Below are 22,982 nucleotides of genomic sequence, written 5' to 3'. Positions count from 1 at the left end.
ACACCGCCTGGTATATAGTTCCTGGATGGCAGGAAGCTTGGCCACAGTCATGTCCTGGGCTGTACACACTACCCTCTGTTGCGCCTTACGGTCAGATGCCGAGTAGTTGCCATACCAGGCGGTGATGCAACTAGTCAGGATGCTCTCAAAGGTGCAGCTGTAGAACTTTTTGAGGATCTTGTCGTGCCCTCTTCACAACTGTCTTGGTGTGTTTGGACCATGATAGTTTGTTGGTGAACACCAAGGAACTTGAAACTCTCGAATACAAAATATCCTAAGTCTTAACAGCATAGACAATTCCCTACTATGGTATACAAACGTACATCAGGAGATCGGTTTACCAATGACTTCATGATCCAAGTTTAAACCCAGCTTTGATTCTTCCAAGAGCACCAACTCCCAATATCTTCTATCATCTAATTAACATCACTTTGCATGGACCTAAACATTGAAACAAAGGCATGAAACTTCACACGCATTCACACACCTCAACACTGTATAATAAGTGTCGCTCCTCTTTGAACTATCTGCCGTAGAGAATAACACAGTTTCTCTGTAACAATACATCCATAGCACTTACAGTACAGTGAAACATATCAACATTCATTGCTCTTCATGAACTCTTCAAACAATCCAAACATGACAATTGAACTCACAGAATATCATTCATTTAGTCAGTGACCCTAGGGCTTCCGTGAGAATGTCTCTTCATCGAGATTGCCACAGATCAGGTGTGTTTGACCCATGATAACCCACAGATTGGTCTTTCACTCAAACAATGTCATAAATCGTGATTAAGTCATCACACTGTGCTGCCACACCAGCCAGTCGCAAGTCGCGAGTATCACCTTCTCTCAGTCTTCCACTACATGTGTGAAAACACCCTGAGAACGAAGGAAACCACAGTGTGCAACTGTGTGTCTTTAGAAGCTCACACCTAGTAGGGGGGGAAATAGTTTTAATGATATTCCACCCATAGAGTTGTCGGAGATATATCGGCTGTGGGAAGAGACTAGGGGAGACATAGCAGAATGAAAGGCAAATGTTTGGGTTTGACCTTTACTTCAGTCAGTCAGCAAATTTTGGGAGGTTGCATGGAAAAAAGCACCATGGCAATAAACATACTGTAGTCCAAAAATCATTTTATTTTTCATTGAATACATACAAATACATAGACACAATACAAACAGACACAATTCACATGTACAGTGCCTTGCAAAAGTATTCACCCCCCTTGGCATGTTTCCTATTTTGTTACATTACAACCTGTAATTTAAATAGATTTTTATTTGGATTTCATGTAATGGACCTACACAAAATGGTCCAAATTGGTGAAGTGAAATAAAAAAAAGAACTTGTTAAAAAAAAATACAAAAAATAAGTGGTGCATGTGTATTCACCCACTTTGCTATGAAGCCCCTAAAAAAGATCTGGCGCAACCAATTACCTTCAGAAGTCACATAATTAGTTAAATAAAGTCCACCTGTGTGCAATCTAAGTGTCACATGATCTGTCACATGATCTCAGTATATATACACCTGTTCTGAAAGGCCCCAGAGTCTGCAACACCACTAAGCAAGGGACACCACCAAGCAAGCAACACTATGAAGACCAAGGAGCTCTCCAAACAGGTCAGGGACAAAGTTATGGAGAAGTACAGATCAGGGTTGGGTTATAAAACAAATATCAGAAACTTTTTGCATCCCACCATTAAATCCACCATAAAAAAATGGAAAGAATATGGCACCACAACAAAAGTGCCAAGAGAGGGCCGCCCACCAAAACTCACGGACCAGGCAAGGAGGGCATTAATCAGAGGCAACAAAGAGACCAAAGATAACCCTGAAGGAGCTGCAAAGCTCTACAGCGGAGATTGGAGTATCTGTCCATAGGACCCCTTTAAGTCACATACTCCACAGAGCTGGGCTATACGCAGAGCAGCCAGAACAATTGCTTAAAGAAGAAAATAAGCAAACACGTTTGGTGTTCGCCAAAAGGCATGTGGGAGACTACCCAAACATATGGAAGAAGGTACTCTGGTCAGATGAGACTAAAATTGAGCTTTTTGACCATCAAGGAAAACGCTATGCCTGGCGCAAACCCAACACCTCCCATCACCCCGAGAATACCATCACAGTGAAGCATGGTGGTGGCAGCATCATGCTGTGGGATGTTTTTCATCGGCAGGGACTGGGAAACTGGTCAGAATTGAAGGAACGATGGATGGTGCTAAATACAGAGAAATTCTTGAGGGAAACCTGTTTCAGTCTTCCAGAGATTTGAGACTGGGATGGAGGTTCACCTTCCAGCAGGAAAATGACGCTAAGCATACTGCTAAAGCAACACTTGAGTGGTTTAAGGGGAAACATTTAAATGTCTTGGAATGCCTAGTCAAAGCCCAGACCTCAATCCAACTGAGAATATGTGGTATGACTTAAAGATTGCTGTACACCAGCGGAACCCTTCCAACTTGAAGGAGCTGGAGCAGTATTGCCTTGAAGAATGGACAAAAATCCCAGTGGCTAGATGTGCCAAGCTTATAGAGACATACCCCAAGAGACTTGCAGCTGTAATTGCTGCAAAAAGGTGGCTCTACAAAGTATAGACTTTTTTTTGGGGGGGGGGTGAATAGTTATGAACGCTCAAATGTTCAGTTTTTGTCTTATTTCTTGTTTGTTTCACAATAAAAAATATTTTGCATCTTCAAAGTGGTAGGCATGTTGTGGAAGAGGTTCTAGTGAGAGTTCAAATAGGCATCCCTGTTTTGTACTCCTATGCAATACAACTCAGGCGGACCAGGTTTCCTATTTGGATGCATGCAGTGGGACCACGGTAGAGGGTACGAACCACATGGATAAATGAGGGTGCGAAGCCAAAACGCCAAAAAAGCTGGACATAGATAGTCCCACTCCACGCCGTCAAAGGCCTTCTCTGCATCCAAAGAAAAGACTGAACAAGACTGCTGCTGAGCATGGGCATCATCAATAAAACTCGGATATTATCCGAAGCCATACGCCCTTTATGAATCCTGCCTCATCTAAATTTACCAGGGATGAAATACAAGTGTCCAATCTTCTTGATAGAACCTTTGCATACAGCTTGAAATCAGAATTCAAATTTGACAAGGCCCTGTAGCTGGAACATTCCACAGAATCTTTAACACTTTTTAAAAGAAGGGAAATAAGTGGAGTTTTCTGATATCTGTGAAAAGTTCCAACCTCAAGTAAATAATGAATTAAGTCCAGAAGAACAGAACCAACAGTATCCCATAATACAGTGAATAATTTGGGAGGTATGCCATCCAGCCCTGGCCATTTTGATTTTGAAATTGAGTCTAAATAATCTTTCAATTCACCCAAGGTGATGGAAGCACCTTGGGTGAATTGCACATTTGATTGCATGATTCTCTGAGTGTAGGGAGCTCCAAAGAATTGCTGTTATCCTTCGAAGCCTCCAATGAATACAGTTTTGAGTAGAAGGAAGTGAAGGCTTGATTGATTAGAGAGGTACATAAGTCACCATATTCATTTTTTATTATATCAATGGATGCTAATTGGTCTGATTGCCTCAGTCTCAATGTCAAAAGTCTGCTCAGCCTGCATTTTCATAGTTGTTTTGACAGGTTGGAGAAATGGAGAAATTCTGCCTTGGAGGACAGAGACTTGCATTCAGATTTGACAGTTCCCTCTGTCTGTCATCTGTATAGTTGGATCTTTGTAAAGATTCAAGGCGAGATATTTTATTCTCAAGGGAAGATGACTTACAGTTAGGTTCTCTATACCGATGTGAGGAAAATTATGTACAAGCTCCCTTTATGAAACACTTTGTAAGGAGTGTGAATTGACATCTGATTGAGAATGAACCTCAGAAAAATCTTGACCGCCTTTCTTAATTTGGTTAAAGAAGTCGATATTCTGTGAGAGAGAAACATTGAAATGCCACCTCTTAAAAACTTATTGCGACTAGCAATCCCGGATCCGGGAGCGTAATCATAGCCTCAAACGAATTAGCATAACGCAGCGGACATAAATACCCCTAGAAAATGTTCCTATTCATGAAAATCACAAATGAAATATATTGAGACACAGCTTAGGCTTTTGTTAATCACACTGTCATCTCAGATTTTCAAAATATGCGTTACAGCCAACGCTAGACAAGCATTTGTGTAGGTTTATCATGGCATAATGCTATGCTAGGCTCTGCTGGCAGCAGGCAACATTTTCACGAAAATAAGAAAAGCAATCAAATTAAATCATTTACCTTTGAAGAACTTCAGATGTTTTCACTCAGGAGACTCCCAGTTAGATAGCAAATGTTCCTTTTTTCCCAAAATATTATTTTTGTAGGTGAAATAGCTCCCGTTTGTTCATCATGCTTGGCTGAGAAATCGACCGGAAAATGCTATCACTACAACGCCAAACTTTTTTCCAAATTAGCTCCATAATATCGACAGAAACATGGCAAACGTTGTTTAGAATCAATCCTCAAGGTGTTTTTAACATATATATTCGATAATATATCCGTCGAGGTTTCTCATAAGAAGCGATTGGAAAAATGGCTACCTCAGTATATTACGCAAGATTTTCTGCGGGAGACATCATGTGACCACTTGCTAAATGTGGTCCCTTACGGCTATTCTTCAACAGAAATGCGAAAAAAGACGTCACAATTCTGTAGACACCTTGGGGAATACGTAGAAAACGTAAGCTCATTCGTAGCTCATTCACAGCCGTATAAGGAGTCATTGGCATGAGGCGGTTTTAAAAAATGTGGCACTTCCTGATTGGATTTTTATCTGGGTTTCGCCTGTAACATCAGTTCTATTGCACTAACAGACAATATCTTTGCAGTTTTGGAAACGTCAGAGCGTTTTCTATCCAAAGCTGTCAATTATATGCATAGTCGAGCATCTTTTCGCGACAAAATATCTTGTTTGAAACGGGAACGTTTTTCATCCAAAAATTAAAGTCGTAAAAGGTTAATCCCAGAAGGTCCAGGGGTGTTCAAAATAAATCAGGGCAGGCATATGATCTGACAAGAGAATCTAATAGTTGCATGGGTAATCCATTTAAAAATATATATATAATACATTTGAGAAAATTAATGGTGGCGAGAGGAATAGAGGGTGTAGTCCTTGGTAGTTGGGTTTCTCAGATGCCAGACATCAAAAATGTTCAATGAAGCCCTTCCTGCAGAGATGTCAGGATAGAATTAATAGAGTGGTCAACTTGTAAGTTCAAATCATCTCCCAGGATGAGAACATAGTCTGAGAAATCCTACAACTTTAGCTTTAGACCATAAAAAAGGAGGGGTTGAACACATTAGGTGCACATATTGAGGACAGGCAGAATTGGGTACCATTAAATGTGACCATAACGTAACAAAACCTCCCCTCACTGTCTCCACCGGAAATTCCAATCTTAACATTAATCAACCCGCAAAATATAGAAAATGCGGTGTACAATCAGAGATGTCAGAGCATTTTCTTTAGATGCACTCAAAAGGGTACTTCGGCTGTCTGCATAGGAGAACCCTTTTTGGTTCCAGGTAGTCACCCTTTTATGTTCCAAGTAGAACCCTCTCTGGAAAGGGTTCTACATGGAATCCAAAAGGGTTCTACCTGGAACCAAAAGGGTTCTACAAAGGGTTATCCTTTGGGGACGGCCAAAGAACACTTTTAGGTTCTAGATAGCACCATTTTCTAAGAGTGTAGACCTATGTTTTTGCTTATAATTTCCTATATGTTTGTAGACTGTTAGTCAACTTGTCTAAAGAGACATGCTGCTTTTCTGTAATTACTTTGTTGCCCTAAAATACTAAATAACCCAGTAGAGTCGATTTAGTATTCTAGGTGCGTCTTTCTACACATCCCGAAAATCGGTCTTCTCACAAAAGAGATTTGGGAGAAGAACAGGGAGTATGTCTCAAGGACAAGGTCACTAATCTCTGGTGGCTGGGTAGCAGGACATGTGTGTGCGTCTGTTTGTATGCATGTGTGTGTGTGTGTGTACGTCTGTTTGTATGCATGTGTTTGTGTGTGTGTGTATGGCTGTGGGAATGTGTGGGCGTGAGAAGTCAGTATAAAATGAATTGTTTTGTATTCCTGACTTTAGGACGTTCCCGTGAATAAACCTTTTTGACTATCTATTGTAGCTGGGCCGCCGTCTGTTTCATTCGACCAGGATCTTACAAATTCTGGTTTGCAGGCTGAGTAATATAATTAAATTGAGCTATGTACCTGGAGAACAAAATTCTCTTATCAATTGGTCCTTCGAGACGGATCTCAATACCTGCCTCGGTCGTCCCAAGGAACTGCTGAGAACCGTGCACGGGCGGATCCAGGATCCGTAAGATGTAGGGGGAAGTAAGAACATAGAACATGCCATAGGACAGAGAATGTTACAACCGACAAGACAAGGAGTTCCGAGGATTTTAGTAAGGTAAAAAGGCCCAGAGAGGATGTCTGGTGGTTATGTGGAGGTATGAAGCTGTGGCCTAACCTGCCAACAAATTGGACCGGTATATGTACACTGCTGCAGTTAGGCATGCCTTTCACCTTTATTCGACACAAAGACCTAGGGCCAGGTAGAAGAGTAAGGAGTGCTCCGTCAGGATCTTTTGACAATAGAATTTACATAGGATAGTATTGGATATGTTACTGGCTGAAAAGGGTGGTGGGGTGTGTGATATTCGGAAGTAGAATGTTGTACAGCTCCAGACGGATCAGTGACCAAGGCCCTGGCTGGTTTAACAACATTAGCTCACGATTTGGCAGAGAACTCTGGGCTAGATAATGCTCTAACAAATTGGTTTGAAAGTATGTTTGGGAAATGGAAAAATGTAATAATCACTGTGTTATGGGCAACCTTCACCTGTATGAATGTTTTGGTTCTGTGCGGGTGTTGTTTGGTCCCCTGTGTGAATGTTTTGCTTATCAGGACTCTGGAGAGGTCAATGACGCAACAGATGGTGAGGTACGAACCGATTTCGAGCTCCGGCCTGTGTGATGACGAATACGGGCCTACAGGCCTAGGAGATGGCTCCGTTTCTTTTAACTACAAGGAGCCAATGTTGGATGAGACTATTTTTGAGGGTTAAGACTGTAATAAAAACCTAAACAGGAAGTGTTAGGATACCTAATGTAGGCCTATAACTGTCATTGATGAAAATACACGTATTGGTTTTGTGAGATTGATTTTGAGTGGCATTGACAATATTACTAAAAGTAGATGTGTATTTGTTTGTAGTAAATGTTTAGGCAATAATTAAAAGGATTCCACCCTGTCACTGTAAAACATATGGAAATGTGTTTGAATCAAAGCAGACAAGGAACTGTGGCAGATAACTTATGACCACTGTGAATCTGATAGCTGGGAAGGAGGTCTCCCCACCCAGAGAGGGGAGAAACCGTTGGGCTTGCAATAGATGGGGTAACATATAGCAGGATATGATTATCAATGTATTGGTCTGGATTATTATTGTATACAATTGATGTATCAGTGTGTATTATTTAGTCATTTAGGGTGGATTGTCAGGTGAAAATGATCAGGTTAATTGAATGATTAGAATATTCCACCCTGAAACATATAATTCTATGGAAGTGATTAGAATGCATAACATCATAATCAATAAATGTGTAGTCTAGTCAGAAGTAGGGTAAAGACAATATGTCTTTATGGTATTATAAACACAGACTGTCTGAGCTTGGTGCCGACCTGACTAGAGATTTGGGAGAAGAACAGGGAGTATGTCTCAAGGACAAGGTCACTAATCTCTGGCGGCTGGGTAGCAGGACATGTGTGTGCATCTGTTTGTATGCATGTGTGTGTGTGTGTGTGTGTGTCTGTTTGTATGCACGTGTGTGTGTGTGTGCGTATGGTTGTGGGAATGTGTGGCCGTGAGAAGTCAGTATAAAGGTTTTACTGCTAACCTACAAAGCATTACATGGGCTTGCTCCTACCTATCTCTCTGATTTGGTACTGCTGTAGACGCAGGCCTCCTAATTGTTCCTAGAATTTCTAAGCAAACAGCTGGAGGCAGGGCTTTCTCCTATAGAGCTCCATTTTTATGGAATGGTCTGCCTACCCATGTGAGAGACGCAAACTCGGTCTCAACCTTTAAGTCTTTACTGAAGACTCATCTCTTCAGTGAGTCATATGATTGAGTATGATTGAAGGCTCTGGAGCAACGAACCGCCCTTGCTGTCTCTGCCTGGCCGGTTCCCCTCTTTCCACTGGGATTCTCTTCCTCTAACCCTATTACAGGGGCTGAGTCACTGGCTTACTAGGGCTCTTTCATACCGTCCATAGGAGGGGTGCGTCACTTGAGTGGGTTGAGTCACTGATGTGATCTTCCTGTCTGGGTTGGCGCCCCCCCTTGGGTTGTGCCGTGACGGAGATCTTTGTGGGTCATACTCGGCCTTGTCTCAGGATGGTAAGTTTGTGGTTGAAGATATCCCTCTAGTGGTGTGGGGGCTGTGCTTTGCCAAAGTGGGTGGGGTTATATCCTTCCTGTTTGGCCCTGTCCGGGGGTGTCATCAGATGGGGCCACAGTGTCTCCTGACCCCTCCTGTCTCAGCCTCCAGTATTTATGCTGCAGTAGTTTATGTGTCGGGGGGCTAGTGTCAGTTTGTTATATCTGGAGTACTTCTCCTGTCCTATCCGGTGTCCTGTGTGAATTTAAGTATGCTCTCTCTAATTCTCTCTTTCTTTCTCTCTCTCGGAGGACCTGAGCCCTAGAACCATGCCTCAGGAATACATGATGTCTCCTTGCTGTCCCCAGTCCACCTGGCCGTGCTGCTGCTCCAGTTTCAACTGTTCTGCCTGTGATTATTATTATTTGACCATGCTGGTCATTTATGAACATTTGAACATCTTGGCCATGTTCTGTTATAATCTCCACCCGACACAGCCAGAAGAGGATTGGCCAACCCACATAGCCTGGTTCCTCTCTAGGTTTCTTCCTAGGTTTTGGCCTTTCTAGGGAGTTTTTCCTAGCCACCGTGCTTCTACACCTGTATCGCTTGCTGTTTGGGGTTTTAGGCTGGGTTTCTGCACAGCAGTTTGAGATATCGGCTGATGTACGAAGTGCTATATAAATAAATTTGATTTGATAAATGAATTGTTTTGTATTCCTGACTTTAGGACGTTCCCGTGAATAAACCTTTTAGACTATCTATTGTAGCTGGGCCTCCGTCTATTTCATTCGAACAGGATCTTACAAATTCTGGTTTGCAGACTGAGTAATATAATTAAATTGGGTTATGTACCTGGAGAACAAAATTCTCTTATCAACAAACAAAACCCCAAAATTCAGACAAACTCCAAGCATTGATTATGCAAGAATGGGATGCCATCAGTCAGGATGTGGCCCAGAAGTTCATTGACAGCATGCCAGAGCAGATTGCAGAGGTCTTGAAAAACAAGTGTCAACACTGCAAACATTGACTATTTGCATCAACTTCATGTAATTGTCAATAAAAGCCTTTGACACTTATGAAATGCTTGTAATTATACTTCAGTATTCCATAGTAACATCTGACAAAAATATCTAAAGACACTGAGGCAGCAGACTTTGTGAAAATTAATATTTGTGTCATTCTCAAACCTTTTGGCCAGGACTGTACCTACAGTCAGTATCCAAATTTCAGGCTACTATTCCATTGTGGACCCCAGGAAGAGTAGCTGATTCTATTGCAACAGCTAATGAGGATGCTAATAAAATCCCAAAAAAAAAAAAAAAAAAAAACGGAAAAAGTAGCCTATAGTTCCCTTGACGTGCCATTTTGAAGTCACGTCTTGTGACTGTCACAATCATCACACAAATGCTATCCTCCTCTTTTAGCACTTCCCCAAATATTTAACAAAGATTAGGCTTCTGGTAATTGGCATGTACACTGAGGATACCAAACATTAGGAACACCTTCCTAATATTGAGTTGCGCTGGATGTCCTTTGGGTGGTGGACCATTCCTGATACACATGGCAAACTGTTGAGCGTGAAAACCCCAACAGCTTTGCAGTTCTTGACACAAACAGGTGCACCTGGCACCTACTACCATACCCCGTTCAAAGGTACTGAAATATTTTGTCTTGCCCATTCACCCTCTGAATGCACACATACACAATCCATGTCTCAATTGTGTCGAGGCTTAAAAATCATTCTTTAACCTGTCTCCTCCCCTTCATCTACACTGATTGAAGTGGATTAACATGTGACATCAATAAGGGATCATAACTTTCACCTGGATTCACTTGGTCAGTCTATGTCATGGAAAGAGCAGGTGTTCATAATGTTTTGTGCACTCAGTGTATTTGGAGGGATTACAGTTCTAACGACAGAGAAAAATTCTGAATGAAAATTCTCAGTGGAAGCCTATATAATGAATTTCACAAGAATGATACATTTATGGATTTTAATGCATTGTTTTCTCTTCATTCAACCCACCACACACTCGTCCTTCAGCCACACAATATTTCAACCCACGCATCTATGAAGAAGACTTTGGCCCTACAGATTCAGTGCTCCACCACATCCCCACCCCACCCAGCCGAGAACGCTTCCGTTCAATCCCCCATCACTCTACCAGGAAATTCACAGCCTTTTGAAACAGATGCTGGACAGAGGAGTAGTACGTGAGAGTGCTAGCCCTTGGGCTGCACCTATTGTCCTGGTCAAGAAGAAGAATGGTACATGGCGTTTCTGTGCTGATTACAGAAAGCGCAACTCAGTAACCCACATCCCAGGATCGAGTATTCCTTAACCTGAAAAAAGGATGCCTGGTACTCCACTCTTGACCTCGCCAGTGGCTACTGGCAAGTGGAGGTGGACCCCCGAGACCGGGAGTAGTAGCCTTCACCACCCCGCTGGGCTGTTCGAGTTTAAAAAGATGCCGTTCGGGTTGTGTTACCTGCCAGCCCCTGATGCAAAGGTGTCTGCGGAACCAGATAGGAGAATCATTGGTTATCTACCTTGACGATGTAACCCCTGAACTGTCACCTGTTCCAGAGGCAGGTCACTTACCTTGGGCATGTGGTGGGCACCCAGGGGGCCACACCGGACCCTAGTAAGGTCGAAGCAGTAAAGGAACGGGTTACCCCTACCACAGTGAGTCAGGTCAAATCATTCCTGGGCTATGTGGGGTATTATATATGATTGGTCCCCAAGTTCTCCATGATTGCCGTACCTCTCAATAAGCTATTGGGCAGCCAGAGGTTCAGCTCACGAAAAAAAAGTGTCCCAGTACAGTGGTCTCTAGAGTGTCAAACTGCTTTTGATACCTTGAAAAGTAACCTTTTGGTATATGCTGACTTTTCTCTCCCCCTTCCTGCTCTAAGTAGATGCAAGCTTCCGAGGGCTGGGGGCTGTTGTCTCAAGGGCAGAATGAGCTGGAAAGGGTCATCGCTTACGGCAGCCGGAGTCTGATCGAAACGATCAAAACCACAGCTCCTTCAAGCTATAACTGCTGGGACTGAAATGAGTGGTAACAGAGAAATGTAAACCTTACCTCCATTTTCACTGGTTACACTGACAATAATCCGCTTGGCCATCTGCATAAAGCTAACCTCGGGGCAGTCGAGCAGCTCTGAGCCGCACAGTTGGCAAACTACCAGTTTGACATCAAGTACCATGCAGAAGCCCGCAGTATAAATGCTGATGTCCTCTCTAGGCTTCCAGAGGAAGGAGGTAGAATACTTCATGATAAGCTGTAGACCACACTATCTACCAAGAGAGTTATTATCTACATTATTAGTAGCTGTGTCTATTTACCACCACAAACCGATGCTGGCACGAAGACCGCACTCAACAAGCTGTATAAGGCCATAAGCAAACAAGAAAATGCTCATCCAGAAGCGGCGCTCCTAGTTGCCGGGGACTTTAATGTAGGCAAACTTAAATCAGTTTTACCTATCTTCTACCAGCATGTCACATCCAGAGGGAAAAAAGGCCAATTGTGCGTCGCCCCATGGACCTCCCGGTCGGCTGCGACAGAGCCTGGGCGCGAACCCAGAGTCTCTGGTGGCACAGCTAGCACTGCGATGCAGTGCCCTAGACCACTGCGCCACCCGGGAGGCCCTTAATTCTATTTCTTGGGTTTAAGGGCTTGTAAGTAAGCATTTCATGGTCATACAACACCTGTTGTATTCGGCGCATGCGACAAATAACATTTGATTTACCTCTCCCTGGGTCGCCCAGCCGACGCATGTTCCCACTTACTGATGATGGTTGATGAGGTACACATGGGGCGGCAGGGTAGCCTAGTGGTTAGAGCGTTGGACTAGTAACCGGAAGGTTGCAAGGTTGGAAGGTTGCAAGTTCAAATCCCCGTTCTGCCCCTGAACAGGCAGTTAACCCGCTGTTCCTAGGCCGTCATTGAAAATAAGAATTTGTTCTTAACTTACTTGCCTAGTTAAATAAAGGTAAATAAAAAACATAGGCTGGGCCCACAAAGGACCAGACGGACCACAACACAGCTTGAGAGCTATGGAAACACCTCTTCAAAACCTTTGGTTACCTCAAGCGTGTTCACAGCAACCGAGGGACAACTTGAGTCCACAGTGGTCAAACAGCGGTGTGAATTGTATGGGGATACTTGTGAGGATGAACCAGACACTGTTGACTCTGTTAAACACACTGAGCGAAGAAGTGCAGGCACATTGGGAAGAACAGCTATCCTTCAAGCCTACAACAATACGGTCCACAGCAGGACTGGGTACACTCCACACTTTCTAATGGTTGGTAGACATGTACGGTTGCCCATTCAATGTGTCCTTGGGAGTCAAATGTCCCAAGACAGGTGGATCACTGGGTGCAGCATCATGATGGGGTCCTCCTGGAGGACTTTTTCATTGTTTCCGCAGGAGATCACATGGAAAGTTTGCGGATTGTTGGGACCCCATGCCTTCTGTATCAAACTCAAAAATCCCTTAATACGCCAGACATTATATTTTCTATAGTCTGACTTTTCTAGTTTTAGTGAAGGAAGAGCAATGCTTTTTGATGACATTATGAATGAATCAAACAGGCCTAGCTGCGCTAGGAGCCGGCATGGACGCAACATGTGACACATAAAATAATGTGACTAGCAAAACAAAAACACTGTTTACACAACCTATGGTACCCTAACACTGTCACACTATCACCAATAGCAACAACAACCATGCCACATCAAAGGTGACAGGCTGGTGGTTGCTGAAAGACCAGCGACCATAACGGTGACGCAAACAAATTAGCAACACAGAGGTAAATACAGTTTCAGGTTGGATATTCGACGGATATTCGCCTGTAGTTTTCCTAACGTCCACCAACAGCCGTTAGTGGACATAGTGACAAATCTTTTTTTTAAACATTTCAATATCTCTTTAACCATTACTCCTAAAACTTTCAAAACGGGTTCTAGCTAACCCGATGGCATACACACATTGCACACACTTTTTTTTTGTCGATTTACATCTTGCACTATTTTAAATGAATTATTAAAATGTTTTGAATTTCAATTACTCATTGGTCATGTGACCTAGTGACTTCAAACAAGGTTCAGAATGTCCACTGATTACCCTTCTATATTGCAAACCCTTTAGTTAGTCAATTTTCATCTCACAAGATTTTACATTAATTTTCAAAATGTAAAGTTTCAATAGATCCTTGGTCATGTGACCTAAAGACTTCAAACAAGGTTCAGAATATCCACCGACTACCCTTCTATATTGCACACCCATTAGTTTGTCCATTTTCATTACAAGATTTTACATTCATTTTTCAAAATGTAAAATTTCAATAGCTCCTTGGTCATGTGACCTACTGACTTCAAACATGGTGCAGAATGTACCCTTCTATATTACACTCTTGTTTGTGTACTGTAAAATCACGCAGTTTAACGTACATTTTACAGTTTAAATTTCAATTGCTCCTTGGTCATGTCAATTACACACCTAAGAAGCGTGCAGTGGATATACACCCATACGGCATAACCTCTAGTTATATCTCTTATATGTTGTTGTACATTAATATTAGTTTGACAATTAGGGGGTTCAGTCCAGTGTTGTGTTTACCCTTTTCTTGAATATTTATCTATAATAATTAGTAGTTCTAAGTACTTATTTTCCCAGTTTTCCCATAGGAGAGACAGATAATATCTCCTTACTTCGTTAATATCAACCATAAAGGAAAAGGGCAAAGTACGAGAGTCATGCTATTAATTGTCCAAAGCAGGGATGGAGAGTGAGCTAGTGAGGTAGGCTGCAGTGGGTTTGCTGGTCAATACATATACTGAACATGTAACCACAGTATTGGTGGCCAGTAAATCAATGAATAAAAATGGAATATTGACAAATTAAAAAGAAATTGTAGACCTTTAATCTTTTCCAACGTGTCAACATACAATTTAAAATAAGTATGAAACATTTCACAGTGTTAGCTTTCTCTTTATCTCTGGTTGATGTACATGTCAGAGCCTCTTCAGTGTGGATGGGGTATAGCATACATTTTCAACAACAAAGACAGCACTTCCAGTTTGTGTTGTTTGCTCTGTTGAACTATTTTGTCTTCATTCCTAGTTACAGCACATGGAACCACCTTTGAATGTTTTGCATGCCAATCTAAAACAAAATGTAACACGTTATAAATAATATCAAATATCAATGTAGTATGACGAATTAGCCACCCATTGTGTTATATCATAAATTGTCTTACATGCCGTCACTGTTGTCAAAAGATGATAAACATGTTACTAACCCAGGCAGTCTTTGGGCCACATCCAGGTTCTTTATCAGTGGCACACATGAAGCAGTTGTTGGCTTTGTTGAACTCATCATAGGCATGTTCATAGGCATGAACTGAACATATGGCTGTCCGACACAACTACATAACAATAAAGAATTTACATTTACTTTGAATTAAATGTCATTACAAACCAGACATTTTTAGTATATCCTCAGCCATTTATTTTCGCACTTGCTCCATGTGTTTTTGAAGGTTCCATATCAATTTGGGAGGGGATGTTGGGGAAGTTCTGTGCAACTTCCTTGGCCATCTACACCAAAAAATAAAATATTGTCACATAACAGCTAACCAATCATTATTGAAAATATAACTATCAAACCTGCATTACAAAAACCCCACAGCTGAAGGTGTCCTGCTGCATGGTGTGAGTTATTTCCCCTCCTTTCCACTTCATGTCCATCGTCTTTTCCATGGCAGGATCTCATTTTGAAGTTCTCTCTTTTTTATGTAAACATAATGGAATTCTGATTAGTTATAGGCAAATTAATACACAAGCCAAATGTGTATGCTGTTTTCCTTATCACTATAATCTAGTAGTAATTTAGTAGCAGAGGTAATTTCCTTTATGCCCCATTCTACACACACAGCCTAAATTATAGGCACTGAACCATTTACAGGACAATAATAAAAGTAGCATATAGGATCCAACCCTATCACAGAGTGAATAAATGTAGAGCGTTTGTGGACTTTAAGAAAAAAATATTAAGTGACAGTTTCATCAGTACGTGCCTAAAGAAAGTCCTCACAAAGATCACAGATGACAGTGCCCATCAAGTCTATGACAATAGAGAATGAATTGTAAGCACCAAAGTGTGTTTGTCAAAATAATATCTGAAAATGTTAGTTGTTGAACATAATACTTCTAACATAATACTACTTTTGCAATAGCAATTTATGATATATGCAGTTGAGGAATATTCCATGTACCAACACTACATGTAGGACGGACATAAGACATTCCCACATACAGTATTATTATTTTTTTTTCTCACCTTTATTCAACCAGGTAAGCAAGTTGAGAACAAGTTCTCATTTACAACTGCGACCTGGCCAAGATAATGCAAAGCAGTGTGACACAAACAACAAAACAGAGTTACACATGGAATAAACAAACGCACAGTCAATAACACAATAGAAAAGTCTATATACAATGTTTGCAAATGAAGTAAGATTAGCAATTCGTTCCAGTCATTGGCAGCAGAGAACTGTAAGGCCAAATGAGGAATTGGTTTTGGGGGTGACCAGTGAAATATACCTGCCGGAGTGAGTGCTACGGGTGGGTGCTGCTATGGTGACCACTGAGCTGAGATAAGGCGGGGCTTTACTTAGCAAAGACTTATAGATGACCTGGAGCCAGTGGGTTTGGCGACAGCCAACGAGAGCATACAGGTTGCAGTGGTGGGTGGTATATAGGGCTTTGGTGACGAAACAGATGGCACTGTGATAGACTGTGTCCAATTTGCTGAGTAGAATGTTGGAGGCTATTTTGTAAATGGCATCGCCGAAGTCAAGAATCGGTAGGATAATCAGTTTTACGAGGGTATGTTTGGCAACATGAGTGAAGGATGCTTTGTTGCAAAACAGGAAGCCAATTCTAGATTTAATTTTGGATTGGAAATGCTTTAATATGAGTCTGGAAGGAGAGTCTACAGTCTAACCAGACACCTAGGTATTTGTAATTGTCCACATATTCTAAGTCAGAACCGTCCAGAGTAGTGATGCTAGGTGGGCGGGCATGTGTGGGCAGCGTTCAGTTGAAGAGCATGCATTTAGTTTTACTTGCATTTTTAGAGCAGTTGGAGGCCACAGAAGGATAATTTTATGGTTAGTTAACACAGTGTCCAAAGTAGGGCCAGAAGTATACAGAATGTTGTCGTCTGCGTAGAAGTGGATCAGAGAATCACCAGCCACAAGAGCAACATCATTTATGTATACAGAGAAAAGAGTCGAACCGAGAATTGAACCCTGTGGCACACCCATAGAGTCTGCCAGAGGTCCGGACAACAGGCCCTCCGATTTGACATACTGAACTCTATCTGAGAAGTAGTTGGTGAACCAGGCGAGGCAGTCAATTGAGAAACAAAGGCTGTTGAGTCTGATGATAAGTTCCTAACTTCCCTAGCATCGAATAGCGGGGGCTATTCGATGCTAATGCAGTATGCCACAGGATGTTTTTGTGCTGGTCAAGGGCAGGCAGGTCTGGAGTGAACCAAGGGCTATATCTGTTCCTTGTTCTACATTTTTTTGAATGGGGTATGCTTATTTAAGATGGTGAGGAAAGCAATTTTAAAGAATAACCAAGCATCCTCTACTGACAGAATGAGGTCAATATCTTTCCAGGATACCTGGGACAGGTCGGTTATAGGGGCCTGCTCGCTGAAGTGTTTTAGGGACCGTTTGACGATGATGAGGGGTGGTCGTTTGACCGCAGACCCATTATGGACGCAGGCAATGAGGCAGTGATCAATGAGATCCTGGAAGACAGCAGAGGTGTATTTTTTTTGTATTTTGAAAACAGCAGAGGTGTATTTAGAGGACAGGTTGGTCAGGATGACATCTATGAGGGTTCTCAAATTTACAGATTTGGGGTTGTACCTGGTAGGTTCCATGATAATTTGGGTGAGATTGAGGGCATCTAGCTTAGATTGTTGGATGGCCGGGGTGTTAAGCATATCCCAGTTTAGGTCACCTAACAGTACAAACTCTGAAGATAAATGGGGGGCAATTAATTCACATATGGTGTCCAGGGCGCAGCTGGGGGCTGAGGGGGGTCTGCAACAAGCGGCAACAGTGAGATACTTATTTCTGGAAAGGTGGATTTTTAAAAGTAGAAGCTCAAACTGTTTGGGCACAGACCTGGATAGCATGACAGAACTCTGCAGTAGATTGCAACTCCACCCCCTTTGGCAGTTCTGTCTTGGGGGAAAATGTATACACACACAGAGGCATTTTTCAGCTATGATTTTACCACCCAGAATCCAGAATGGATATGACAATGTGACCAGCACAGGACGTAATACACCCTTACAACAATCTACTTTTTGATCTTCTTGACTTCTTATTTGGTAAACTGCTACTGTGTGTCAAGAAAAGAGCCCCAATTAGGGGTTAGAGTACTCCAGTAAAAAAGAGCTGGTTTAGATTAAAAACTATTGCCCTGTGACCCCGTTCATAGGGGCATGAGAGACTAGTCACTGGTAGAATTGAGTTTGCACTTTATTGGCCCAAACACCCACAGACCCACAAGGTTGAGGTTACTCATGGACAGTAATTAGTAATAATTATTTTTTTGCATTGATGCATTGGGTCTTCTAACTGTCCAAGAATAGGATCCAAAGAGTCCACATATGATCTCACATATCCACATATTTTCTCACATAAATCCAAAGGAGGATGTCTCTCCTCATACCTCTGGCACTTTTGTCAGACTGCCAGACTGTGCACCAAAGAGCCAATCAGGAGAGAATACATACAGGTCAACGGTGCCAATTGAAAGTCAAGGGGTGTGTCGGTGCCTTTTGGATTACTCTCTCTATACAGAGAACACCTGTGGTTCAAGTCAAGAGCTACCCTTCCCCTTTCAGTCTGCTCTGCGCATGTCTGAAAGTGACAGAGCCAGGAGCCAAGAGTTTTTCACAGTATGTCATAAAAACTTATTACACTTATGAATGTATGTCAAATGCTAATATGTATTAAATCCAGTACAATGGAATAACTAAGACCTGAATTTGAATGCAGCATGTTCCGATTCCTACTTATCAGGGTCAACCAAAAACACTTGGCCTGATGGTTCATGCAGATACTGGGGAAGCAATATAGGAATGTATTGAACCCTTAAATGAATCCCTTAAACCCATATCCCTTAAACCCATATCACAACCCTCATACCTCTTCACAAAAATGTGCCTAAATCAATTTTGGAAAAAGGATTTTACCCAGAAAAGACATAGGAATTTATTTTTCCAGTTAGAAATAGTAGGCCATGCATCAAATAACTATTTTCATCTGACAAATTAACCCTCAAATGCACTATTGCATTTTGTAAGTTGTCTGCACGTGGCTTGTTTTGAATGCACTGAAATATCAAATCATTATCAGGTTATGTAAACTGCGTTCTAATACTCAACGTAGAAGGATTTGTCTTAATGTACAGTATATGAAAGTGATGCTATGAAAAATATTATTTCACGTTATCAAGCTCACTCTGACTGACAAACCACTACCTATTACTGTGATTAAAAAGCGCATATGAAACATTGTTTTTCATGAGGCCTACCTTTAAGCACCTCTGTTCGAACACCTCTCTTGTCCTTGATCCATACCACATACAGCCATTTGCGGATCTTTACAGTGTCCATGTGAAAGATAGTTATTACGAGTATGGAACATTTGTTAACTTAAAAAAATGTTTTTTTTACACCCATGTAAAATGAATGCCTGCAAAGCTTGCAGATTTAAGTCTAATGAGATGAAAGTAGACAAACATCAGAATGTGCAATATGAAGGTATAGTCAGTGGACATTCTGAACCTTGTTTGAGGTCAGTAGGTCACATGACCAAGGAGCTATTGAAATTCTACATTTTGAAATATTAATGTAAAATCTTGTGAGATGAAAATGGACAAACTAAAGGATGTGCAATGTGTAGGCCCACAGAGTGGACATTCTGAACCTTGTTAGAAGTCCTTAGGTCACATGACCAAGGAGCTATTGAAATTATACATTGATTTTTTTTAATGTAAAACCATGTGAGATGAAAATGGACAAACTATAGGGTGTGCAATATAGGAGGGTAGTCAGTGGACATTCTGAACCTTGTTTGAAGTCACTAAGTCACATGACCAAGGAGCTATTGAAATTTTTAATTTTGGAAAATGAATGTAAAATCTTGTGAGATGAAAATTGACAACCTATAAAGGGTGTGCAATATAGAAGGGTAGTCAGTGGACATTCTGAACCTTATTTGAATCAAGTAGGTCACATGACCAAGGAGCTATTGAAATTCTAATGTAAAAAAAGGTTTGTACTTTGTTTACGCTCCCTAACTAATTCAACTAACAATACAAAATGCTGCTCACATTTCCACGTTTATTAGCGTTGGAAAGTGAATGAATGTCCAAATCGTGAAAATAAGACCTGTGCAAATTGGTGCGCAATTTTTCCAACAGCATGACCATTATTTGGTGTCTGTGGCTCAAGTGGTTTGAAAGCGCGAATATCCGTCGAATATCCAACTTCAAACTGTCTTTACCTCGTTATTAGCAACAACATCCACCTTGAAGTTGATAACTATAGAATAACTACCTTCAAAGTAATGACTCGGGACTTCGGTTGTGAGATGAAAGCTTCTTTTTAGTAATAACACTTGTTCACATTACATTTTACCACTTTAGATTCTACAAAACAATAAAAGAAAGTAGCTAGCGAAAGCCAGGATAATCTTGTCACTTGTACATAACTGGCGTGTTCTCGTTTTTTATTCCTTCTTTTCGCAAGGCATTCTGGTACTTGCAGTCAATAGCGTAATCCAATAGTAACCAATACAACAGAAACATGTACATAGTTCTCTCAATCTCCATCACATGAATTCTAATACAATTACTCTTACATTTGTAAATAACTGAAAATAAAATATCTTAAGCTACAGCTCAATAAATTAACTGTAAACATTAACTCTGTAACCCATTAAAGTTACAACATCCTCCTCCCCGATGAACAAATGTGTTCAGATAAATCTCTCAACAGTATATCAACTGAATAGGTCTTCTCATCAAAGTCCCTGAGAAAGTATGAACTGAGCATGACCTAACTAGGCTATCTGGGCCTTCTGTCCCACTTTTGACTGAGTTAGCTCGATTTTTCTACTCAGAGACAACCAAAGAAAATCCTGATTGGATATTTTTTTCTCTTTAGTATTAACCATTCTCTTTCCAACAAAAACTGAAGAGTTTCAATCAAAAGATCATAAAAATGATTGTAAAGATGAAGTAAAAATTCAAATGAAATTGAATTAAATATATACAGTACCAGTTAAAAGTTTGGACACACCTACTCATTCAAGGGTTTTTCTTTATTTTTACTATTTTCTACATTGTAGAATAATAGTGAATACATCAAAACTATGAAATAAAACTTATGGAATCATGTAGTAAAAAAGTGTTAAATCAAAATGTATTTATATTTGAGATTCTTCAAAGTAGCCACCCTTTGCCTTGATGACAGCTTTACACACTCTTGTCACTCAGGGCTCCCGATTGGCGCAGCGGTCTAAGGCACTGCATCAGTGCTAGAGGCATCACTACAGATCCTGGGCTGTATCACAACAGGCCGTGATTGAGAGTCCCATAGGGTGGCGCACAATTGGTCTAGCGTCGTCCGGGTTAAGGTTTGGCTGGGGTAGGCCGTCATTGTAAATAAGAATTGTTCTTATTTTAATTGTTTTATCAATGTGTATTCACTTCTGAGTCTCAGTCTCTTCAACCCAGCAAGTGAGGCTATTAGCTGTCGTAAAGAAGTGACTCTGGAGGCTGGAAAGTCCCGCCTATCACACTGTCAAATGAAGCACAACGCTGGAAATCTATCTGCATCCACATGAACTAGTCCTGGCATTGTTCTTTGACAAACACAGAAGGTTGTACATTTAATTCAATAGAAGAAAACAGAGAGAGGGGGAGAGAGACTGCCAATTCCTTAATGTAGCAATTGGCTAGTCTTTCCCTCTCCTTCTCTCGCTCTGTTTTATTGTATTGAATCATATGTAGCCTAATACTTAAACACTTATCTAAAGTGGGCAGGGGGGAACACTAATCTGCACTAATCTGAAATATGTAGTTTGGCTGTTATAAGGTATTATATAAGCCAACGGTCATCTATTAGGCATTTATTCAGTAATATTAATTATATATCTAATAAATGTGTTCATAAGTAGGAAGTTGCTGGGCCCAGCACATGCAGTGTGGTCCCCTGTTCTTCTGGTACCAGTGCAGTGGGAAAGGATACTAGTTTTAGCAGAGACAGCTCAGAAGTGAGTACAGTAGATATAGGAGAAGAGAGACACACAGATGTAATGTCAGTTAATATGTTGGCTCTATATGTAATAGCAATTAACACTTAGGAGTGACAGTGACAGACAGAGTGACAACAGAGGAGCACAAGGAGAATCACAGACAGAAAGACAGTGACAGGCAGACAGAGACAGACTGCACACCAGGGAGGCAACAGAGGCACAGTTAATCTGGTGAGTTGTATCTCCAGTGGTGCTTTTACCTGTTGTATTTTTATTAAACATGAGCTGGTCAAAAAAAAGGACCATGTTTCACCAGTCACCGGAACTGTAAAATGAGAGAGGGGAATTTGTCCCAGTACGCCCTTGTTTTTAAGAGACACTTCCTACCTTTCCCAAATAAAGTATTGTTAATTGTGAAACGTACCTGGTTGTCAGTCATACTTTGTGAATTTGCACCATAACCAGAGTTTTCTCATATCTGACATGTCTAACTCTGGCTTGCCTTACACTTAAAGGTTAGCACAGCAGCTGTGGGAAGAGAACATGACCACAGATATACACTTGCTGCACGTTTGCAACACTGTCCTATACCATAATACTGTAGTTAGCGACAGTTTACACATCAAATCAAATTTTATTTGTCACATGCCCTGAATACAACAGGTGTAGGTAGACCTTACAGTGAAATGCTTACTTACAGGCCCTTAACAACAATGCTTTAAGAAGTTAAGAAAAATAAATAAAAAGAAGTGTTAAGAAAACGTTTTAAATAGAAAATAAAAGTAACAAATCATTTAAAAGCAGCAGTAAAATAACAAGCGAGGCTGTATCCAGGGGGTACCGGTAGAGAGTCAATGTGCGGGGGCACTGGTTAGTTAAGGTAATTGAGGTAATATGTACATGTAGGTAGAGTTAAAGTGACTATGCATAGATTATAAACAGAGTAGCAGCAGCATAAAAGAGGGGTCTGGGTAGCCATTTGTTTCACTGTTCAGGAGTCTTGTAGCTTGGGGGTAGAAGCTGTTAAGAAGCCTCTTGGACCTCCTGTACTGCTTGCCATTCGGTAGCAGAGAGAACAGTCTATGAATAGGGTGGCTGAAGTCTTTGACCATTTTTAGGGCCTTCCTCTGACCTCCTGGTATAGAGGTCCTGGATGGCAGGAAGCTTAGCCCTGTGATGTACTGGGATGGCAGAGCA

General features: G+C 41.3%; 1 long non-coding RNA gene across 4 annotated transcripts; it reads right to left on the bottom strand.

Annotated features, from left to right (window-relative positions):
• Positions 1-14,331: 14,331 nt before the first annotated feature.
• Positions 14,332-20,252, bottom strand: LOC109903866 (uncharacterized). 4 transcript variants are annotated; one of them, XR_004202791.1, is made up of 4 exons: positions 20,084-20,252; positions 15,100-15,218; positions 14,733-14,858; positions 14,332-14,596 (listed from the first exon to the last, which is right to left on the bottom strand). It is a non-coding gene; the product is annotated as an uncharacterized LOC109903866 (long non-coding RNA). The 4 variants fall into 4 exon arrangements; XR_002257088.2 differs by having other exon boundaries at positions 14,733-15,030; positions 15,120-15,218; XR_004202789.1 differs by having other exon boundaries at positions 14,733-15,218.
• Positions 20,253-22,982: the final 2,730 nt, after the last annotated feature.

This window comes from Oncorhynchus kisutch, linkage group LG14 (assembly GCF_002021735.2).
Source record: "Oncorhynchus kisutch isolate 150728-3 linkage group LG14, Okis_V2, whole genome shotgun sequence".
NCBI lineage: Eukaryota > Metazoa > Chordata > Actinopteri > Salmoniformes > Salmonidae > Oncorhynchus > Oncorhynchus kisutch.
The sequence above is the reverse complement of the archived record's forward strand: the minus strand, read 5'-3'. Positions and strand labels throughout refer to the sequence as shown.